This window comes from Rhamphochromis sp. 'chilingali' (assembly GCF_963969265.1).
Source record: "Rhamphochromis sp. 'chilingali' genome assembly, chromosome: 3".
NCBI classification, from domain to species: domain Eukaryota; kingdom Metazoa; phylum Chordata; class Actinopteri; order Cichliformes; family Cichlidae; genus Rhamphochromis; species Rhamphochromis sp. 'chilingali'.
In genome coordinates this window covers 40289420-40312261 of record NC_137931.1, presented here as the reverse complement: position 1 = coordinate 40312261, position 22842 = coordinate 40289420, and the positions used below count along the sequence as shown (strand labels likewise).

General features: G+C 37.7%; 1 long non-coding RNA gene across 1 annotated transcript; it reads left to right on the top strand.

The window, feature by feature from the left end:
* Positions 1 to 11360: 11360 nt before the first annotated feature.
* LOC308394114 lies at positions 11361 to 12709 on the top strand. The gene is made up of 3 exons (XR_013971116.1): positions 11361 to 11536; positions 11633 to 11687; positions 11781 to 12709. It is a non-coding gene; the product is annotated as an uncharacterized lncRNA (long non-coding RNA).
* The last annotated feature ends 10133 nt before the right edge of the window (positions 12710 to 22842 follow it).

Sequence of the window (22842 nt, the reverse complement as noted above, 5' to 3'; positions counted from 1 at the left end):
CCCCGACGCTCTGTCAATAAATCACTCCTCTGCAGATGAAATTCTGCAATAAAGGAAGATTGGAAATTGGTTCGTTATTAGTTAGAACATCTGGATGAGGTAATAATAGAAGTTAGGTTAGAGAGATCAAAAGAGCTGTCTAAATAAAGATTAGCATCACTCAGTTGCTGTGCTTGAGGATACAAATAGCAATAGCTGTGGTGAGGCTGTGGTTATTTTTGTCTCTTATGATTACAATTTTATTTGTAAAGATGTTCAGTATGGCGTCACTACTTAGAGCGAAACACATACAAGCTCAAACTGTAGCTCAGACAGACTGGCTACATCATTTGTTTCTATCAGTGATGATCTTTTTTTTATTATATAAGAGCACACTTTTTTTTTGACAAAAGTTTAATGCAACTTCCTTATTAAAGCGCACATTTGTAATGTGTACCAGGGAGTCACATAGCATTGAAATAAAATTGAAATAATAGTGGAATCGCTTCCTTAAACTGGATTACAGCCCTTTCTCATAAACTACCATAATGGAAGTCTTACCTGGTCAGGCAAGAAGAGTCTATTCAGCAACTTTCTAACACGTGCTCCCTAGTCCCCGTGCATGCACATTACAGTTTAACGGTTGAATTGGATTTTAATTATTATTAGTATTTTTTTCCATCTCAGCTTAATGTCCGGAAATTCTCAGCTTGACTTTCCTATTACTAGCTCCCGTCTCTTCTATTAATAGAACAATAGGCTTTCCATCACATACGGCAGTTGAAAGACTTGAAACATTCCGAGATGTTTTTGTGGAAAATTTCATCACTCAATCCTTTCATCACGCTGTTAGGAAATCAGAAGAAGCCGCAGCAAGTTTAAACATGAACAGTCGGACCATCGATTGCGTCTCTGAGGTTATTTTTAGCCTGAAACTAAGTGTGAGAAATTGAAATTCTTCATGTAACACCATTTGCAGTCAGTTTGTCATGTCTGATTAAATCAGCAGATGGAAATATAGCATTATATGTATTTTTTTTTAATCTTTAAAAACATTAAACCGCTCATAGGTGGAGTAAAAGTATACAGAATCTGTGCCCAGTCTGGATCACCTAGATTCTGGTGATTCTGAGCAAAGCAAAGACAATTTGAAGGGTTGAACTGCAGGGTAGCAACTTGTGTGTCTGTTTAAGTTAAGGCAATGCCATTATATAACAGGGAAAAGTACCAAAATTCATTGTGATGTGCAGAAGTGAAACACACAAATTGATTAGTAACAAAACTATAGAGACTAAAATCAACTGACACTGTTTGTATGGTTCTTAGGAAACCTGATAGACAGGTATTGTCAACCACCAATAGCATTCAGTTGGGGAATTTCCTCACAATGAAATGAAAAGTGCTTGCAACAAAGAAACCTTTCCACCCTTTCTCATTCTTTTTGCATGAATAGAAATGTATTATGTCATTATCAGTGTTTAATGGACTTCTCCTGCTTATTATTATTTTTTGTTAAAGTTTGTACATAGAAGTTGGATATGTAGTGTGATAACTTCTTAATTTAAAACCCATTTTTTTATGTCTAAACGAAAACAGTCACTGTACATCATATCCTTGTAAATGGTGAGTGACTTGTTTACAACATTCACCATAGTTTTAGAGAATTACCTGTCATAATATTTGTTTTGCAGAGCTTTGATGTTTTGTCGCTACTGTAGAAAGACAAACTGAGCTACGTCACATTTAAGAGGATGGCTGTCTCAAATGATACAGCCGCACTCAGCAACTTGCAGAAGGCCAAAAACGTCCAGAGCTAGAGGCTGGGGATTCCACTTTAGTTTTATGGTTTAGAGAAAAAAATGTTAGAAGCTAATAAACGTTTGTCCATAAAGGGATGCACGTGACAAGCAACAGGTTGCAACACATACGTCACAAGCACCAAGAAGTGGAATTCCCCACTGTGTTATGCTATAACCAGCCTGCTGTGTTAATACTAGCTAGTTTGACTCTATGGATGTGTGCTGATTCATGAAGCTTCAGAAAAAGGAAATTCCTTTTAGTTAATTGTAGGACCTCAGCAGTCATTTAGGAATGACTCCAGCTAGTTATTTTACACACCTACTATTTATTATGTTCAGCTTCTTGTTAATGCAAGAAGGCATGGAGCATAACATGGTTGTTGGTGCCAGACTGGCTGGACTGAGTATTTCAGAAACTGCGGCTACTGGGATTTTCCCACACAACCATCTCCAGGATTACAGAGAGCAGAAAAAAAAATCCAGTTCAGTCAGTATTTATCTCGGCAAAAATGCCTTGTTGTTGTTTACAGAAGTCAGACAAGAGAGGCCATACTCCTTCAAACTGGACCGTAAGGCAACAGTAACTCAACCAAGATATGCAGAAGAGCACACTGGGTACCACTCCTGCAAGCTAAGAATGGGAACTGAGGCTCCAGTTTGCTTGGACTCACAAAAATTGGACAGAAGATTTGAAAAAAATACTACCCGGTCTGATGAGTCTGCTGTGTTGGCCATAATATGACATAAACAACATGAATGCATGGATCAAATCCAACTATATTTGCATATAATTATAGAATATAGTATATAACATATAGTTTGACATAATTACAGCTTTAATAACAAAGGGCATTTCCAAAAGCACTGGTCAAATGCCAAATAATGGTATGCAATGAAAAGTCATACAAAAAGCAAGAATCTTAAATTAGGTTTACACTAAAGTGAATGCTTCACCACACAGCTAAACTGCTAAACAGTTGTGCCCCTCTCCAGCACTGTGTGCATTTGTCAGTGTAACAACATCGATGGTACAACAGCCTCAAAAAGGACTAACACATCTCTTTTGTGCTGTCAGAAATCTCTCATACGGGTTTCTTTGTGTGTAACATCTCCTCCTTAAATAATGCCCATGGGACAAGTCAATGGCTCAGGATCTGTAATTCTATGCTTTAGCTCTCTGGCATTGGTGAGTCTTTGCCATTTATGCCTTCGGATGCTCTTTGCTGACAAAAATTGAAAGTGAAATGGTCGCCTGCAAATCCATCCACCTCAAGGTTTGACAACTCTGAGATTTTCTTTCTTCTCAGTGCAGTAGTAAACAGTCATAATCTCACCTACAACAGCCTTTCTTTTAGCTCCAAGCAGTTTGACCTTCTCCCTGACCATCTCATTATGACAAAGGTTTTTTCCGCATAAATGCCACTCACCAAAGACTTTTTTTTTGTTATTCGCACCTTTCTGACAAATCTCTAAAGACAGTTGCTATTAGCAATTTAAAAAAAAAGCCCCCATTACTTAAAGTCACTCTAAACTCATACAAGCTCAAGAAATTGCACTTTATTGGAGTCTAAGATGTTTCCATTATTTTCACCTCTCTTTTAAAGTAGCGAACTATTGCATCATGTTCTGGATGCTTAATTTCTAGTTTTCAGGTTGACATGAACCTTTGAACACAACTGCAATAAATTGACATCATAAAACAACATTCAGGTAAATCATTTCACAGTGAGATTAAAGTTTAGTAGGTTTGTGATGACTGCGAAAGACATCCAGCCACATAAACCCGGTGATCCAGTATCCAGTACAATGAATTAAAAATGGCCGACGACATAGAGTACAGTAAGATAATCCATTGTTTTTATAGAGTGCTCTAAATGTAAGTAATTAAGTAATCAAAAAAAACAAACAAAACTGGAGTATATCTGAGTTAAAAGTGAACTAAAATTGCCTCTTTTTCTGTGTGAGCGAGAACTACCTGCTCTTTGACACATGCTTCAAAGTGTCAACCAATCTGTTATTGGTTTACACACACCGCTTTGCATTGGAAAGTGGTCGAAAGGCAGCGCAGATGAAATGTCATCATCCTCACAAAGATGGTAAAAAACAATTCGTATAGCGCTGTTGAGCTTTACCATATATGTATAAAGAAAAAGTAAGCCCTGTTTGTCTGCTGAAGACGAGATCACAGATAAAACACAGTCTATAACCTTTCCAAAATACTGCATGTCATATTAGTGTGTGGGACAAAAATACAGCTTTGACGCTTTGGGTGAGAAAGAACGTTTTTGTTGTTGTTAGTTTTTTTTCTTTGTTTTTCACTTTGACTACTCAGAGAATTGTTTTTCATATTTTTATCCCCGGTAAATTCTGCACATATGCTCTTAATCTCATACTGAGCTGCAGGTTTGCTTTCATGAGGCTTGCAGGTAGCATTGTGGTCTGCCACCACAGATTTGCAGGTACTGAACTCTGACCACAGAAAGTTTTAGGGACATCAAGTAAAAGCTAAAGGCGTCAATGGAAGCACTGTAATTAATACAAATATGAATTTAAGTTACATTTCTAAATTAAGTCACACTTGTCGGTTAGACAGCTTACCTTCCAATCTAATTATACTCCTGATACCAGAGGTGTCATATTCATTTTACATTGTAAGTCACATACAGCCAACACAGCACCTTCTTTCTCCTTCATTATAAAGAAGCGCTTCGCTTGCCGTTGTAAATCCATGAAACCCATCAGTGCAACTCTTTGATTTAGGAACTTTATTGTTTATTAAATGTAATTCTAACAAAACAAACAACAAACAACAAAAGAACACCTAATTTTCAATTACTGAGTGGTTTATCTTTACATACTTACTTGTAGCATGCCAGACTTTGTCAGTTAGAAGGCTGTGAAAACTGATGAGTTCAAAGACCAAGGGCAAGCCTTCTTTTGCGTGTGACATCTGTGATCTATAACCTCAATAAAACAGATTACATGCAGGTACATCAGAGCAGGGCCACGGGAGAGGCTCATTTGAATTCATATGACTCGTGCAGAGAAAAAAACAAAGATTTTGGTGATTCTTTTAGGCTGAATTTCATTATGATTCAACTTGGATCCTTTGTACTTGCTTACTAACCCTGCCTGTGTTGGTTGAGGAGTCTTGGTGCATGTGTCAGTGATCTAAAATGTCAAAAAAAGTAAGCGTTACACTTGGCATGTTACTAGAATTGTTGTTCACATGCCAGCTTTTAGTAATATAGCATGCAACCTGAAGTACTTTAATGTGGTTGCACAGATCTGCTTGCATTGTTTTGCAGCAACTGTGTGCAGCAAACAAATCTTTACAGGCAGTGTGAACCACAAGTCGCAGCCTTATGAGTTTGGCAGGTATATCACCTTGGTCAAATGTTAGAGAGGGACATGAGAATGTCAAAGGTTTCCAGTAGAACTACTCATTTTACCCTGTCCACTTCAGGTCAGAGATTCATTACAAAACAGCGCTCTTAAAAAAAAAGCCTTGTTGACTGTATGGCTAAAATTGGGTCTTCAGAGAGGGTACAGGGTAAATCCCTGTGTGGTCAGCAATTACTCCATGGTGGTTTCAAGTTAACAACAGGTTTTCCCTACAGGTAGCATGCTAATAGAAAAATTGTCAAAAGTTGCCACTTTGGTTAAGTGACCTTTGAATAGTTGCTGTTAGTTTTGGTTGTGAACCATTTACTCAGATTTTTTTTTTAACAGTTACGTCAAGAAGCCACAAACATCCCTGTGTGCCTGTGTGCTTCATGACTTAATATGAACATTGACATTAGGAAATTCAGTGTAGTTAACAGGTTTTGATATACTACTGAATGTAATTTAAAAACATGTTTTTAAAGGTTCTGTGCTTCTGAGTCATTGATGTACTTTGAGATCTTTGCTTTAACCTACCTACACCTACCTAGATTTTGTTGCTGTTTCCCCCTCTCACCTAAGTTTGCTAACTCTTCCAGAAAGCCCAGTTTTCAACTAAATCTTTATCAGACCAATAATTTTGTCTGTAAAATCACACAAAAAATACTTTTGTATGATTTCTTTAATTTTTTTTTATATATGTATGTTTATTTTTACTGTGAATCAAAGCTCAATACATTTCTATCTGTGTCATTCATTGGGTTATTCCATGGTGACTGGATTACTGTGGTGCACTTAGATCTTGCCTGACACAAGAAAGCCTCAGCTGGAATAAGGTCGATTATATTTAAAAGGTTATTATGTTTAATTTAACTTTTTATTAACAGTTTACTAGTTTAATTGTTTTTGATCATATGTTTTAAAACATAACATATTTTAAATATCAGACCAAAACATTAGAAAATGGACTGTTAACCACATTCATCAGATCATCAGCATTTAAAAAATTATGCGACTCTATTAAAATAAAACTTTATCATCTCATGTTTTACGACTTTTCCTAAAATGAGTTTATTGGTTACACAGAAAATTTTGGTGTGTGTGAGATAAACTAGAACTGGAGGGGAGATGGGCGGAGGTGTGATTTGTCACAAAAGGACAGCAAGAGTGAAAGGGAAGGTTTGCAAGATGGTAGTGACACCTGCTATGATGTATGATTTGGAGATATTGCACTTGCTAACCCTGCTTTGACCTCAACCTCTGCAACCTCCACCTCAGACAAGGCTGAGGTGGAAAAAGATGGTGTTTATGGAGCTGAAAGGTGGAATGAAAATAGGAAGACCACAGAGAAGATTCATAGAAGCAGTGAAGGACATGAAGACAATTGATGTGACAGACTAAGACGGTAGGGATTGGGTGAGATGGAGTATAAGAATGAGTCTAAGTAAGTTGTTAAACTAATGAAACCCCTAACATTTAATCTTAAATATGTATTTTTGTCAAATTTTATTCATAATAAAAAAATAGATGAAAATTAACAACTTCTTTAAGAAATCACTGCTGCTGTTGTTGTGGGACGCGGTCAAAATGACCCCCGCTGGCAGTTCTAGTGTTAATACATTCAGTTTTTACTAGTACAGTAAAAAGCCATATTCAGCTTCTCCATGAATGCCTCTGTTGACACAAGCCACATTTCAAGAATGATTCCTCAAGTGCAGTTTCTAAACAAACATTATGATGAATGCCAGGAGGGCCAGCTCTGCTGCAGAGCTCACTGCGGTTTCAGGGATCAGAAACAGAGTTAACAGTATTGCAGAGTTAATGCAACAGGAAGGCTTTGTAGTTTCATCACAATTAGCTGATGAAGCGTGCAGATCATGACAAATGATACAGTATTCTTGGAACATTTATTGTGAAAAAGAGTTTCATAATTTTCTGCCACACAATAGCCTCATTAATGCCTTGCGTACTGTACAGTGGTGAAACCTGCCTAGTTGAAAACATCAAAAATGACTTCTTGTCTTTAAACTGGGTTTTAAATTTCTAGAACACACATGCAATAAGCAGCTAACAATCGATGTTGTATTTTCTTATGAATTATAAGAATGTGAAATACAGATTTGGTCTTTTTTGGAGGGGAGAAATAAAGTAAGCAAGCTACCTTTAACAGAAATTTAGTGAAAATGAACTGTAACTGTATAAATAAATGATCTGCCCTACTCTCTATGACTCGGCCATGGTGGGAGTCATGAAATAGTCATAAGAACTTATGAACTCAGCATAACATACAATGTAATTTATCTTTGAATGCCAACCAATTCATTTTAGTGAAAGCCAATTAATCTCAACCACTTTGTTTGGCAGAAACTGTGGGTAAATAGTTGTAGCCTGTCACTTTCTGTGCTTGTTATCAATAGTGCAAACAATGAGACTATGCAGACACTCTTTTCCAACCCCGCAAGCCCGGCCCATTTCAAATATTTCAACAGTCCATTCATTTTTGCTTTGACAGCAAAGAATTTCTTGTCCTTGCAGCATGACTGACCCAGATGGAAATGCATACAACTTTCTGTAGTTTTGTATGCTTGCAACATAAGGTAAAGGATTCTCCACAAGCCTGTGTGTAAATGTCACCCCAACTTAACTCCTAGATGAACATTTGCTATTTGTGATCGTTGAATTATGCATATGTATTGCAAATGCCCCCAAACTTGTTCACATCGCTTCTTTTAAGATGTGATCTAAATATTTGTGGTTTGAAACTGAAAATAAGTAAAGAGGCCTGTGCTCCATTTATGGTGATTCATTTCTGTTCTGGTCTCGGCCATTTAACTGAAAAAACCTTGAAATTACCACAACTTGAATCATGCTCATGATCAGTCTCATGCTTCCAGAGGAGTCCAGTCTTGTTTTAATCGTCTGTCATTCTATTTTAGGGTATAATTTCCTCTCGTTTTCTTCCTGGTCCCTGGATATGACACCTCAGTTTCGTAATCTCATTTACCGCCTACAACGCCCACAGTATATGATCTCCGGATTGTGCAACCACACCTTGTCAGATTATTCCGTGAGCTCACACAATGAGAAATGCTCACAGGTCAGCTTCAGGTTTGCCTCGCTTACAGCTACTACTTTCCTGTTTACTAGCCTTACCTGAATGTTTGGTTCCAGCATCATGCTGCTGCCACAACCCTGTTGCAGGCTCCAAACTAACTTTTCATTTTCACAAAAACAAAGACACTTATTATCTATTGATTACCCCAAATTTTAAATCTTTACTCTGCCTGCAATTATTGAAAACATGCAGCATAATCAGTGATTTCTGTAAAGTGATAACTAACCCAGGCCTGTTATCACAGCAGTAGACTTCATAAAGCCCACAGTATGCATGTTTAACATGTTGTCAGCCATTCGCCTTTACTCTTTTGTATATTTCCTATGGATGGTGACAAAGCACCTTTGTTATTTAACTGTGACTCCTCCTGTCCTCTGTTCTCGTGTCTATGACCCACTTTCAATACATCATGTTGAAAGATGTTTCATTTCCTAAAATGCATCGTGAAATCAGAGGAGAGAGGTAGTTATTATATAACTGACACTGCTTAAGCTGATGGCTCCCAGACAAGGATATTTAATTTCAACAATTGCTCCTTGTGTCTCTTCTTCACCTCCTCTTCTCACATCTTCGGTGGGAGGGACTACGACATGAGTAGAGGAAGTGAGAATGTGCAGTTTGGGAAATGAGTTAATGGAGATTGCTTTGTCTCATCAAATGGTATGCTGCTTCACACACAAACCATGTGCTCTCACAACTCCTACACACAGGAGGCTACTCTGTGACAGCTCTAAACACAACTAGGTGACACTTTCCTCTGTGACCTTACAGCTCGCTTCGGGCATGGTTATGGCACATGTTACCAGAAATGCATGATGTCAGTTTGGTTAGCTGTCTAACCACACTGTCTGATAGACTGGAGCAAGTTTCATTTTCTCTGGTTACTGAAATTCTGCACGTTGTAACACGAATGAGATTTCATGGAAAAGTGGCACACGTAAAATAAAGGGGAATGAAGCGCCTTGAGGTGACTTTTGTTGCGATTTGGCGCTATATAAATAAAATTGAATTGAATATTTGTAATATATAATATGTAACCAGCCTGCTGTATTTTTATACTGTGTGTTTTGAAACTTGAATACAGCCTAATTTCCCCTGAGGATTTACTTAGGAAATCTGTAAAAGGCTGTGTGAAACCTGACGTAACCTCTCATCTGATCGTCAATGAAACTGAGGAGACACAAATGTGATAAGGAAGTGCAGAAGTCTGGGATGCATTAACAGCCAGACAAACAAGGAGTTCTTGTCTGTGTGCGTACGTGCATGCATGTGTGTGTGTCTGTAGCTTCAGTCAAGTCTTAAAGCTTGTGACCCAACCTTACTAGTTGGAATAAGGCCAAAAGGTATAAAACAATGCTGATGCAAGAGCTACCCCTTTGTACACGTGGGTGGAACAATAACACGATGTGATGTAAATGCAGTCAGTTTCTCTGTTGGAGGAATTTCCTGGTAAATAGGTGAAACAGAAAACCTAAAACAGACTGAGACTGAGAGAGAGATGGAAATACCATTTTCGTGTTCTTGTTTATCTTTGTTTCAGTCGAGCTTTTTTTTTTTTTTTTTTTAAATGTGGACTTGAGTGAAACAGGTGAAGCCAAAAGACAAGACAGTGCATGTATAAGAAATAAATGCTTCCTGCCAAGTGTCATTGTGCAATCTCACTGAATCGTTAATTCTGTGACATAATTCACACTACATGCAGTGCATATATTAGACTAGTGTCATAGGAGACACCAGAGGAGACAGGAGCTTCAAAGTGCAAGAAAAATACCAAACTGGCATCGAGCATGTACAGTAAACAGGCCTTTACAATTATTCCCACATACAACCTGGATATAAGTCAAGTTTTCCAGAATTAAATGCTAAATATCTGACTAATATCCCTTTTATCATTTCACAATAATCTCCTTTATTTTCTCCACCAGAGATCATTTCACAATCGTCTCCTTTCCCAGTCTTCAGGTGACAATAACTAATTGCATCCGTCTTTGCAGGTCTTCACAGGTCTTTACAAAGCTGCAGTAGGGATGTGAGTCAGTTTTTCCACAATTAAATTCAAAATATCCAGTAATGATCATTTCACCATTTAATCATTTCACAACCGGACATAACGGCATCCCAGAAGCTCAATAGCAATACATCTGTTCATAACAAGTATGTAAACTCTTCATTAGCAGATCATAAGAGGCGATCTAAGCTTAATCTTGGTTATAAATATAGACAAACTGATATGCATAGGCTATAATAAAAGCATAGAACATTCCCAGTCTTGCATATCACATGCGCACAACAGCACAACACAGTAAAACTAGAGCGTGTGCCACAAGGCTAAATTTATTTCCATTTGTAGACAGTCAGACCTACATGCCTTTCCAGCTTCAAGCAGGTGTGGAATTGGGGGTAACATCAGCAGATGCTTACTGTGAACATGAATTAGCCAAAGTAGCTACACCTTTAATCTTTTCTTGCTTAAATGTCTGTACTCCCACATGCTATTTGAGCGCACATTAACACTGACACTACTAGTGGAGATGCAGTACATTCGTATTGTTGGATGTGAGGCACTCCAATATCACTTTATATGGTCCTGTAATGCAGAACTGTATTAAATTCAGAAATAACACACAATTGTATAATTACTTTTTTTTTTACTTTGACTTCCAACAGTGCACAAAAAAAAGATTTTTAAAAATCCCATTAATCTTTTATGTCATCCTCTGGTTTTACAGAATGGAAAATTCCAAATTAAACAAGTACAAAACATTGGCTTTTTCGTTTTCCCATTCCACTAGGGAGACGTCAACCTCATGTTTTTTGGATCCTGAAAGAGTTTGGCAGATAGCCAAAATAAACTGCCGTAAACAAAAACAGAAAAAGAAAAAGGGTAATCATTAAACCAGCTCTTATGCGTGGGTGTAAAGGGATTCCCTTGTCCCTTTCTATTTGCTTTTTATTGCATGGGGCGGGAATTGAGCTCGGGATTCCCACTTTCACTGTCTGTACGTGGGAAGAAATGGGCTATATTAAGAGCAGCACACAGCAAGTAAACACTTCACTCAATATGGACAGACAACAGGCAGAACAGCAGGATAAACTAGTGGAGGTGAAAATCCAGACAGACTGCATGGAAGACAGTCTTCAGCCCAGAGGTTCACATGGCTTGATTAAGTGTGCACTGACTTTCATGGCAGGGATAGTTGTGGCTCTGGCTGCGGGCTTCATCCTTCATTATTTTCTGTTCAAACCCTCATGGAACCAGGTAAGAAACACTTCATATCAGTAATAGAAAGTCTTCCATATATGAATTGTCATTGATATGTTCGTTCACTTATATTTATAACTAATCTATCTTCAGGATGCTCCAGCACTGAGTGACACATCAAAAGTCATCATGACTTGCAAACTAAAAAGTAAGTGTCGTTTAGATTTCAGCTGCTTCCAAAATCTCATCAGATGTAAATGTTGCCTTGTATTAATGGGAGATATTTCCATTTCTTCTGTAGTGACCGATCAGCTGGGAAGATATGACATCTTCACAGCTAATAAAACTGGAACCTATCTTGTCTACGGATGGGTGAAGGTCCCAAAACCGGTCACCGAAGAAGAAATTGTGCTGGAGCAGGGGAGAGAGGGGAACACCATAGAAATGGAAACAAAGCAAATTATATCCGAAGAAGTGTTTCTGTTCTGTAGAGTCATGCTTGCTGAGAACACTACAGTGAGTGTTAGATTCAAGTCTAATTACACAGACAACTCTTTCCATGTCTATGAGCTCTAATTAAGCTGATACCAGTTTGAATTTGAAAAACTCTCAGCTTTTTTGTGGCACTCAACTGTACTCAACTGAGTCTGCAGATGTTCAGTTTATCTACATCAAGATTTGTACTCATGCAGTAGTTTCATGGCAAGAGAAGCAGTTTCGTGTTTGATATGTCTGCTCTGGGTAGAGTGGGTGTGGCTTTATGAACTCTCCAAAGAGCGGATGCGACTTTTCTCGGGAACTGGGTGAGCAGGCGAAAGACTAGAGAGTCATTCACAGCTTTGCTCTAGGAGGAATATAATATTTTGACAGCAACTCACACTCATAGTGTGATCGTCCTCTGTACCAGCCATCATTCAAACACTTCACCACAAAAATTATTTAAATCTCACTTTCACAAGAAAAAGTTTCCTTTCTTGTCATCTTCTTCTCTGATTGACTACCTTTACCTGTGAAGATAATCCACCTAGCACAAAAAGCTATATTTAAAAGATTGTAAAACAGAATATTTGAAGGTGTTAAAATCATGTAAAAAGTCAAATGACACTTTGTTCTGTTAATGTTGCTTTGAAAATCGAAACTGTGTGTATATAGTTTTGGTATTGTTAATTGTAACTATGTTGGTATTGGTCAAGCTTTGTATTTTGTTCATATCATGGTTGTAACTGTACAGTATGCTGTGCATTATATGGATTGAAAACCTGTAATTAAATGTCACTACTATATTGGGAATGTGATTCTCAGCTTTTACTTGTGTTGTTTCCATGAAAGCTTCAAGTTTGAAACATTTTCAGCACACGCACACACACGCTGTCTCAGGATATGCTTGTCTAAAAACGACTTTTTGGACAAAAAAATGTTAAAAATATATTTTATTTACATAAATTATTTACATAATTACATAATTTAGGAATTTATTCCCTTGATTCCATATCAGCAGGTATGATTTGTTTGGGGTTTTTGGTATTATTCACTACACGTACTTGTATAAATGTGTTCTCACTCTTGATGGAACTGGTGTCACAAGTCAATATTTGGATAGAATACTGACTTACTGATAGTGTAATTCAAACAAAATAAATACAAGTGTTATTTGAAACGTGCAGTCTATGTATAACATGCCTTCTCATTATTAGATTATCAGCAACATCTGGTATGAATGTGTATGGAGGTATGCATGTGAATGGACTGTGATGGACTGACGACTAAAAGCTTTGACTGACTTGATACTGAGACAATGACTGCACCCACTTTAGGATTAGTAAATGCCAATAAACAATTCACCCAGCCGACAAGAGAAGGGTGGATGCTTCGCTTTGTTTTGTTTTGTTTTTTCAGGAGCAGGAGGATAAGAGAGACTGGAGGAGGAGACTCTAGCTTCACATAAGTATGAACTGCAGACTTAACACTGTGGTTGCTGATTTTGAGTTACTGATGTTTGCATTAAGAAAACTGTGCTATATTAGCTGTGTTTTGATTAAGGTATCATGTTATATTATTGGGAATGCCAAATGCTACAGTGGAGATAACTATTGATATCACTCATGACTGGAATATGTTACTATTAACCACAGCAGGCCACTGTAAAAAAGTCAATTAAATTTTATAGAGGAAAATTGCCAAAATTTAACAATACCTATGAATGACTGGCCACATTCAGAATAGAGATATGCAATAATAAACATTGGTCCACGTGATTTAGGTTCTCACTTGAAATAGTAAGTTATTAAATGTAGAATATAATCGACAGGGACATTTGATAGGATGTGGTACTGAAAAAGAACAAGAGCAAAGTAAATAAAGAAAATATTGTGTTTAGTTTGGATAAATTCAAATTAAAATGTACCATTACACTCAGAGGATCAATATGAAATAAAACATATGCAAAATTTGTAGGAAGTACATGACTGATAACTGTTCTGTCCTGAGCGTTTGTTTCCAGAGCACCCACTTGACCACACCAACAGTTTCTCGCCACCGAGGAGGGGTACTTGCAAAAAGAATAAAATAAAAATCTGAGTTTAACAAAACATTTTAAATGTAAATATCAAGCTTACCTTTCTTTTTCCATGAAATGTGCTTGTGGGCACGCCAGCCATTTTGAAAAGGTGGGCAAAACAATTGGCAAGGCCACACCCCCACACGTGTGATATAATTTTAAAGGTACTGTTGCCCTCTCTAAGAAACATCAGGACTTAGAGGAGTGGCAAGTAGAGTATGCGAGCTACAAGCAAAAACTAAAATGTGTACTACAGTGTGCAAAAATGAAATACTGGGTCATCAGGGGGTCATGAGGGACATTTATAAAACTAAAAGTCCCACTAACCTTAAAGTGCACTTGAAAAGCTCACACAAGAAGGCTAACCTAGCTTACCTAGAAGACCTCATCAGGGGGAGCACACTCCCCCTCCTTGAAGAGCTCACCCACTCAACCCGCATCCCCAGAAAACAGCTAACCCCAGATAAGGCAGCGTGATGTATCCCGAGACAACAGGACTGGGACATCTAAATAAAGGTGTGAAACAATCGCCTTCAAAAGGTTATCAATTCACTTCAACCAAAATTAGGACCACACGGTGCGGCAAGAGTTAATAGTTATTAGTCTCAACACCCAAGGATAACCAGAAGAGCATGACTGATATGATGGAACTGGGATTTTGTTACACTTAATTTTTGCAAAACACAAATAAAACTAAATTGAAACTAAGGATTTTCAGAAAATAAAAACTAAACTAAACTAGCAAAGAATTGGTAAAAACTGATTAAAACTGATGAAAATTGCAAAACTATTACAACCCTGGTCCAGACTAAGATGGTGTTGGACATCTTCAGGGCAGAAAAGGGTTGGTGTGACCAAGGTGTGGTTTGGCTTGTTGTATGTACATTTCAAAATGTTACAGCTCTGGATGGACCAGTTACCAGGGCATGGAAGGATGACAGACTTTATTACATGAGGAGAAGGGACATTTTCGGGATCGAAGATCCTCAGGGATGACAAGGCTGGAGCAACGGTACTCGAGAGAAGAATTTCTGATACTTTCTGAGATATGATGTCACCAACCTTCTCTTTTAATTGTCTAGCTCCAATGAATTGACACATGGGAGTGTGTCAAAAAGGGGGAAGTTGAGTCCGAACATCAAACAATGGTTTTATGAACATCTTATGACGTTATTTCTGTGTTTAATAATTTAGCTATGGTAAAACTTAAGCTTATAATGTGTTAGACTTAGAAAGGGTTCACTAATTTTTGATTTCTTTTACACACACATAGATTATGATTAGAATAGGTCCTGAACATAATATTTTAAACCAAATTTGAATCATTAGAACAACAATGGATAACAATATTAGATTATCAAGGCTAGGGAGAGAGGTGTTTTGGTTTTCTGTCTCTTGCAGAGAAAGGAAGAGACACCAGACGGGGACACGGAGATGTGAGGACCCTTCACAGCAGAGACAGATGTAGGGACAGCCGAGACAGCAACTGGGGTCAAGTGTCATGACGTTTGGGCTCCTGGAGAAGATGGATCCCACAAACACAGCAATAACCATGAAGGGGTTGGCGAAAACCAGGAACACCAGACCAACGAGGTTCGAGAGGCTCTTGGCAAAAAGGGGGACACGCCGGTGAACCCAAAACACACAGATCCTTGTTTGAAATCGGGGCAGAATAATCCCCAGAACTGTGCAATGACTAAAGGGTGGTCTAACCCCGGAGGTCGAAGAAAGAAGCTGAGAATCACCCAACTGGAAGACACTGGTAGCTGCAGCAATAAAAATAAAGGTTAAAAGCTCCTTAGACAGAGGTTCTAGTCTAAGTACATTTGAAAGGTATAAGGTGGCATTAAAATGGGAGTGGAAAACTGGAGCACCAAAATAAAGCTGTGGGAGAATTGGGGGAGTGATGGGAGAGTCATCTGTAACTGCTGTTATGGTTGTAAATCTAACTTTGCTTGCATCTGAACTGCGTGAACACAGAGGTCATCCCACATATGGTCCACCCGTTAAAGGGGGACAGAGGGCCTCAGGATCAAGAAAACCTGGACCTTGCGACCCTGGAGTGCATGTTGTAAGTGATCTCTTTCAGAGATCAAAAGGGGGAATTATTAGATTATTCTGTTATTATATGTTACCTTATATATGTAATCAAAGTAGTTGAATTAGAATACTGCTGTAGATCACATTATACCCTTTAATATAGAGTGTGTGAGCTGTATGTAGTGTAGTTCTCATTATACTTTTGAGTTAACAGAACATATTCACATATTAGTTCATTAGATAAATGTGCATCACTCTGTATCCTTGATCTGCTGGGAATGTGTTACACTGTTTTCTTGACATGCTTAATTGTTGAATCATGAAGAGAAGGTTGTAAGCAGGAGACTCTGTGTCTAAAGACAGGGGAGATAGATAGACCACATTCCACACCCCCACCTTACAGAAAGCAGAGAAACAACTGCCGAGGTCATAACTTAGGCGCTGTAACAGAGAAAAAATGTGATGTTTTGGCTTTTACGACTAGCTGGGGGCCACTAGAGACTATAAAAAGCTGAGCAACCCGTCACCATTTTGAGACATGTGCCTGACCCTCTGGTAGCATCTCTCCCGTCCGGACGTTGTAATGCTCTGACTGTTGAATTGTATGGAAATAAATGATTGTTGATTGAGCATTGATACACCGAGTATTGTCCCTCCTTCAGCCCAAAGATTCAAAGAATTGGGAGATTTCAACATCATTTTGCATATTATTTATCAAAACATGAATAATCAGTCAGTCACTTGAACTCTGTGATGAATCAATGAAAACCTTTCATCACCTTTTAACGGCCAACTCATCAAATATTACTGACTTTGGGAAGAGTTCTGCAAAGAACTAAACAAAACAAAAAACAAAAAATGCAGGCCTAGTGAAGAGTAAAAGTTTTTCAGAAACAAAAATAAAATGTGAAAGATTTTTTCAAAACTTTACAAAACTGATGGAATCGAGAATATATATATATATATATATATATATATATATATATATATATATATATATATATATATATATATATATATATATATATATATATATATATATATATGATCTAAGAATATAGCACCAACTACTGTACAGTCCAGTAAAGTCATGCTACACACATTCAGGAACCAGTTTATTAAGTCCGCCTGTTTCACTGCTCGTCACAGTAATCCACATATCTAGTCAGCAGCAACTCAAAGCATTTATGAATGCAGTCATAACCAAAACAGCCTGCTGAAGTTCAAACCGTATTTCAGACATTGCTGAATTCCTGGGATTTTCCAACACAATCAATTCAATTCAATTCAATTTTATTTATATAGCGCCAAATCACAACAAAAGTCGCCTCAAGGCATCTGGAATGAGGACAGGGAGCGTCAGTTCACTGCAAATACCTTGCTGATGTCAGAGGAAAATCGTAAGACTAGTTTGAGCTGATTGGAAGGCAACAGTTACTCAAATAACCACTCATTAAAAACAAGTTATGCACAAAAGCATCTCTGAAGGTACAGCACATCTGGCCTTGAAGCAGATGGGCTATAACAACAGTAGGCCGCACTGGGGGCCTCACCTGTCAGGTAAGAACAGGAAACCGAGGCTACATTTTGCACAGAGGATAAAAGACTAAAAAGCGTACCCTCCCACTCTCACCAGTCGAGTAGAGCATCCTTGGGATGTGGTTTTGTTGAGCAGCTGTGATACAAGACTGTAGGTTTTTATTTGTATTTGTTGCAAGAAATTCTCTGAAAATGTGTTACGGGATTTGCTCTTTCACACATATTTGAGAAAAGCTTGAAGTAATTTAATTGAAAACACTACTAGATTGCTGGACAGTAGTGAGGAAAGTCAGAAATCTAGAGTTGAGACTAAAAAAAGTACAAAAAGTCTGTTTTGATGAGTTGTCATATTCAAGTGAGAAGTGCATGAACACACTAACAAATATCTTTCGTAGTGAAGTACGTGTAGGAACCAGTGTGTGTAATAGCAATAAAAAAAAGTCTAAAGTGGGTGAGGAAATGTTTTACTGATTTGAGAAGTGCACTAAAAGTAGTGAGAATGACTTTTCTGCTATGAGAATTGAGGCAGAAGTGATCAAGAAAGACAGTAACGTGTAATTTCATACCATGAACAGTGCTCCAATCCTCATCTGACCCTAACTGTCTTTTTTCTACAGGCTAAAGCTTAAAATGAATAGAAGGAACTACATGTGCTTTAAGTAGTATACTTTCACACACAATGCCATCCTAAGTTGGAAACATGTTGACAGAGTGTTTTTAGTGTTGTTTTTCCCATTATAATCTTATGTAGGGCAGAAATACATGTTTGGTCTTACATGCTGAAATTAAAATATCTATAAATAAAGATATTTTGTTTGATGATTAGGCTTTCATCTTATCATCTTAGAAACAATAGTAACATTTATTCAAAAAAGGCTAACTATTTATTGTCCGGTATCTGGATAACAAAAGGTTTCATTGCGACATTTTTACATTACGGCATGTGTCATATCCCCACACAGTTGGTAAACTTCCGTTCTCCTGCTTTTGTAAATCTCTCTTGTTCAAGCGGAAGTGAAAGTTTTAATGCGGCGGCTTAGTCTAGGCTACAAGGCAGTGTTTCATCATCATGATGCAATATCTGAAGTAACACCTCTGGCTCTCCTGCCCCAAGTATCCACCTATACACATTCAAGTATCTGTGCTTCACTCAGCCAAAACCAGATACCTAACGCCACGTTCCTATTACACTCAGGGGACTTTCAGTGACTCAAATATTGCCATATTTTTGGGAAATGTGGGAAATATAGATGAGGCTTGGGACTTTGAATTAGAATGTGACTAACAAAGTTGCAAAAAAGAGCAGCTCACAAGCACACGTTATGAGCCTTTTTTAAATACCAAGTATGACTGACAAATCTCAATGAATAATGCACTTGAATGTCATAAAAGTTTCAACTCTAAACTGGAACTGATGAAAGTGACTGAGATGAAATAAGGTTCTTAGTTTAGAGCCGTTCTTAAAACAATTATAGCAAAGAAACAAAATGCAATGTGAGACGACATCACGGTGAATTTAGTTCAGCTTGTCAGTGAATGACAACCTCTACAAAAATAATAACTGCCTGTAGTGGTCTGTAGTTATGTAGGAACCAACACATTACAGTTTCTCTCAGGTTTAGTGGAAGCACCACACTCGAATAACAAAGGTTTGAGTTTAAGGTAGGATGTTTAAAATAATCCAAAATGTAATAAATCACAAATTTAACCCAAGTTGTCTCCAGCTCGGGGGCTACATGCTGGTCAGACATCATTAAAATGATTAAAAGTTTTCTATATCCTGCAACCTCTTCTTCGGTGTTGTGCTTGAGCTATATCAGATCGAAGATATAATACGCAAACCTTTTGATAATGAAGTTTCAGTCTGCCTGAGCTTTATTTGTTGATATTGAGGTTTCTGGGGGGTTTCTTTTCAGTTAGTTTAGCCTTTAATGCTCCCACACAAATTCGTAACGGAAGCGTAATACTCTCTGTTTGTGCCAAGATCTCTTTTAAACTGTTAACTGGTCACATCCAAGTCTCTTCCGCATGAATTTTCAAATCTATGAAAGTTTCCCTAAAACCCAGAAAAATGGGTGCACAGCACAGTCTTTGACCGAGCCATTGCGATGCCTCGATTCTTTTCTTTTTCAGCCATTCTGTTGTAGATTTGATGCTGTGCCTAGGTTCATTTTCATGTTTTGTGATCCACTTTTGGCCAAGTTTAAGCAGCTGAGCAGATAGTCTCACATTTTGCTCTAGAATACTTGTGTTTGACCTGTGGCTGGAAAACAAGTCCAGTTGGTATAGTATTTAGTTTCTTGGTTTTTACCAAAAATGCCATTAGGTGAACTTCTCCACTTTGTTCTTATCAAAGGACACTGATAATTATTAGCAAAATGAAATCATTCGACTTGTCATTTCGGTGGTATATGTCCTGTATTCTATAACCTTTTCTTAGGTCTTGTCCTTGAGCTATAGCAGATCAAAGATAGTGTAAATGCCAAAATGGCAAAGCCACTTTACTTTGTGCTTTTATTTACAAGAGTACCTTAGCACTTCCTCTTTTATTGTGTCACACTACCTGTTCTGTTCTCAGTAAAACGACACAAACACGTTGCTTCAGAGTAAAAAAAAACTTTACTTTTGGAAATATTCATGTAAAACCTTGTACTTTATTTGCCTGTCACATGCTATAACTTGGGAACGTTTATACAATGTGGTTGAATTCTGTGTTTTTCTATATGCATGTCATTTGTTTGTGGTGTGGAAAGACTGGCTAAGAGATGCTCATGGAGGAGGTTGTTAGCAGGTTCAGCATGATTGGCACACTTGGAAGCAGAAAGACTTTGGTTTAATGATTGCAAACGATTGTTTATGCATTTAAGAGACAGAAAGGTTGTCTTTAATTCATTTTATTAAATGCTGTAACATAAATTATTTAAACGCTATTGATTTATGTCAGTGTCATGAATTGAGTTCATCAAAATAATTTTCTATATAGTAAAATGTGAACATTTCTGCACTTTCTACTAAAATGTTATAATGGCATTTGTTTTTGCATCTTTATAGTTTTCACAGTGCCACATTGTCCGTGGTTTAACCCTTTAAGACAGGCATACTGATGTGAAGAAATGTTTTTTTTAAATTATTATACGAAAAATGGTTTAATATGATGGCAGAGTGTTACAGGCATGGCCCTTTAAGACTGTAGCCTCATGGGCGGTGTAGTCCTTGCTGCAGGGAGAATTTGTGGGACCGCCCCTCCCGCTGTGTATGTGTGAACATGAGAGAGGGAGAAAAAGGAAAGTGAAAAGTACGAGGTGCTACCAAGCAGAAATGGGAGATGGAAGCATGTAAATATAAAAATAACCACTGCAGCCAAAAAGAGTGCCTGACGAGCCCAGTAAGCTATTAAGACTCGACTGTACACTGTGTTTGTATTTTCCTCCCAAACAATAAAGTTCTGCTGGAGCAGCCTTTCAACGCCTCTCTCTCGCTAGCAAAGTTGACCCAGACAGTAAAGCTAGTTCCTGGCTACGAGCCCGACATAGAACCCAAAGTATTAGCCAGAGGTCACCTTACCACGGTTCGGAGCCGCGGACCTGGCCGAGGTAACAAGAGAGTGCAAACATGTTGAGGGATTGGCTGTGTTAGTTCAGTGAGAGATTTATTTGGAAAGAAAACAATTTTCACTTGCAGTCGAAAACTAATGCGTACGCTTATGCCTGCATTTTTATTTTGTTAAATACAAACAAAATTGTAGCAAAAAGTGCTGCCATGTGTCTGGCCAGAAAGAGCTGTTTATTTGGTAGTTCAATGAAACGACTGTACTATACTGCTGAGTGACTGTCTTCTGCTCGTCAAATACATTTCATTGCAATGTTGACCCTGTGCTGACTTACATATGACAAATGAAACTGAAAGGCTTCAGATAGTTAATAGTGAGAAAAAAAATTGCGTTCATGTTTGCAATTTTGTCTTGTTACACAACAAAACAAACAAAACACTACATTTTAGTGGGTGTTTTCGTGTTTTGTTTTTTTGTACTACTTGGACACTAAAGTGGCCCTCCAATGAGATGACGGTGCCAGAAGTGGCCCGCGGCTTATTTGAGTTTGCGACCCCTGCTTTAAGACCTACCATAGAATCAAGTCCGCCAGAGCTTATCTTGATATTTTTACATGCTGTAGAGCCATTTTTGGGAGCATTTCAAGTTGCTATACATCAATATAATCGTTATAGCCCAAATTTTAATAATATCTATGCATTAAATCAAAAGAAACTACATAAATTGCAAAAAAAAGTGCACTAAACTAAAAAAATCGTTTGAAAATCTTTTTTTTTTTTTTTTTTTACATATATTTCTAGTTAGAGAAATTTAAGAGGTTGATTGCTCAAAACTGTAAATATAAAAAGTTGCACAAAATAGTTTCCAATCACAGGAAATTTATTTTGAGTGTCTTCATAGTTTTATTTTTGAGATACACCAATTTTTATATACTGCAAGAAAAATGAAAATAAATATTATAATGTGAATTTGCAAAAAAACAGCATGTGCATCAAAATAAACTATTTCCAGCAGTGCAACTTGAGTTCTAAGCATCCCAGAAACCATACAGAAAAGATTAAAGCCAAATACGACTTTTAAAAACACAAGTATAGGCTTATAAGGCCCTGAAGGTAAAAAAAAAAGAAATTCAGTGAAAATGACGTCATATTTCTCCTGTAATGCAATACATGTCTATGTTTAAACTGTGACAAAACTATCAATAAAAATTACAGTGTCAAAAAAAAAGAAAATGACGCCACTTCCGGTTTCGGCCAGGTAATGGCGGACATAGGATAGTTTGCGCTGACGTCGATTCCAACATCCTCCGGTTTCATATGCAAAATAATTATTGTGCTACCTTATGTGGTTCCAGTTCTACAGAGATTTAAAAATAGCTATGCTAAACGGAGCGTGCCCGCTCCGATCGGTTTTAAAGGGCTAAAAGAGGAGAGAATAAAGTTGAATCTGTCGAAGCTCTCTGCGTCACGAGTGGTAATTCCAAATGGGCAGCTACAGATAGTGCACGCAAGTCTGTTGATAATAGATAGTAGATTCAATCTGTCTTAACTTTATTTTTCCATATTGAGGTTTCTGGGGGTTTCTTTTCACTTACATGTACTGTCATAAAGTTTAATATTGAACATGCTGAGGCCTATACCAGATGTCCTTCCTGACGCAGCCCTCTGACGATTGGGG